Source organism: Cryptomeria japonica, chromosome 2, assembly GCF_030272615.1.
Source record: "Cryptomeria japonica chromosome 2, Sugi_1.0, whole genome shotgun sequence".
Lineage (NCBI taxonomy): Eukaryota > Viridiplantae > Streptophyta > Pinopsida > Cupressales > Cupressaceae > Cryptomeria > Cryptomeria japonica.
The window spans coordinates 556402841-556405193 of NC_081406.1; positions in this window are offsets into that span (position 1 = coordinate 556402841).

A 2353-nucleotide genomic window follows, 5' to 3' on the forward strand; every position below is an offset into this window, starting at 1 on the left:
CTTCAAAGGAAGTAAGAAACTCTACGAGAGACAACTGAGGATGCAGGTATTTAGCTTTCCAGATTGAACTCCATTCACCAGTTTCTCGAAATGGTCTCCATATTTGTTTGGCGAGGAGGAATCTATTAATGGTTTTAATGTTTCTCAAACCAAGGCCACCCACTTTTTTAGGTCTACAAACTTTATCCCAAGCAATCAGAGAAATCCTTTTCCTCTCCACAACCCCCGACTAGAGAAAAGACTTTTGAATCTTTTCAATGACATCAACAAACTTGATCGAGATTCTAAACAGGCTCAAAGCATACACAAGTAAACTCTGGAGGGAGGATTTTAATAATTGGATCTTCCCAGCTTGGCTAAGTAGGGCTCTGTTCCAACCAACAAGCTTTTTTTGGAATCTATCCACCAAACTGCTCTAAAATGAATCAGGAGGCTTTCTGCACAGAGGGAGACCCAAATAGACAGAAGGGAGCAAACTGATCTAACATCCCATGATTCTAGCAATTCTCCCTTGCCTACCTTCAGGAGTGTTGAGGAAGAAGAGGGCACTTTTCATCCAGTTTATCAGCTGGCCCAAGGCTTGGCAATAGTAATTCAGAGCCGATTTTAGGGTTCTAGCTTCCTTTATAGTCGATGATCCCAACAAAACCATGTCATTGATAAATTGTTGATGAGAATAGACCCTATCAACTGACAATGGTCTCACACCTTTCAAATGACCTTAAAAAACAAGCTTGCTGATATATCTGCCCAAACTTTCAGCCAAAATAACAAACAAAATAGGGGATATAGGATCCCCTTGTCTGAGGCCCCTTGAAGACTTGAAGAAGGGGGTAGGAGAACCATTGACAATAACCGAGAGAGAGGGGATAGTAATCAGTTGGAATATCAACTGAAGCACCCTCTCCCCAAATCCAAAAGATTTAAGGATTCTGAGAAGAAAATACCAGTCCACTTGATCATAAGCCTTCGACAAATCAAGTTTCATTAGGAATCCTTGATTTTTTGAATCTTCCAGAGAGTGAATATTCTTATGGACCGTAATGATGGAATCAAGAATTTGCCTTCTAGGAATGAATCCAGTCTGCTGAGGAGAAATGATTTCAGGAAGAAGCGAAAGCAGTCTTAAGGTGAGAACCTTAGAGATAATCTTATAGAAGGAGTTGCATAGGCTAATAGATCTGAATAGCTCCAGAGCATTAGCACCCAGAATCTTAGGGATGAGGAAAAGAAAAGTGGCATTAATTTCTTTCGGAATCTGCTTAGAACCAATAAATTATTTAACACCCTTGACAATATCCTCGCTAATAATATGCCAAAAAGACTGGAAGAAGAACATCGGGAAACCATCCAGACCAGGGGATTTATTGCCTTCAAAGGAGAAGATTGCCTTCTTAATCTCAGCATCAGAGGGAATTGCAGAGAGGAATTGATTTTGGTCTTGCCCAGTCATACTTGAGATAGCATCAATGAGTAAATCTTGAGCCCCTTTATCCAGATTTCCGTCAGCCGACAAAAGAGGAGAAATAAGGTCTAGCTTCCCTCCTTATTTCCTCTTCCTCAAAAGACAGGGCCCCCCTATAGACATTTTTTAGATTATATTGGCCGCCTTGTGTTCCATGTCAGTCATATGAAAGAATCTAGTACTCTTATCTCCCTCCTTAAGCCACAGAGAACGAGAACGTTGTTTCTAGAATACCTCTTCTTTTTTCATGATATCATGATATTTAGATAGAATCTCATTCTCAGAGGTAATAGAGACCTCATCATACCCATTAGCTTGAAATTTAGCCTTTATATCCTTGAGTTCTATCTGGATCGCAGATTTGGAGGCAAAAATATCACCAAAGACTTCCCTATTTCATTTCTTGACCTTATCCTTAACATGTATTAGCTTTTTAGCCACACGGAACATGGCAGAAACATGCACTGAGATATTCCACCATTCCGTAATTGCCTCCTCAAGCTTGGGATGGGCCATCCATATTTTCTCGAATCTGAAGGGGAAATTTCTCCTCCCAGAGATAGGGTCCGCCACAAAAGAGATCGAATAGTGATCAAAACCTATATGGGAAAGAGCATTCAAGGAGCAATTGTAATGGTTGAACCAATCATTGGAGATAAGGGCCCTGCCAAGTCTCATATGTATAAGATCAAAGCCAGTTCTGTAGTTAGTCCAAGTATAATTAGCACCCTGAAGATCTACATCATGTAGCGCCTAATTATCAATGAAGTTTATCAGATCCATTCTACACTCAAGTTGAGAAGGAATCCCACCATATTTCTCATTCTCCTTGAGAGGTGTGTCGAAGTTGTTGGCATTTCAATTGCAATGAGAGATTGTTGGCATTTC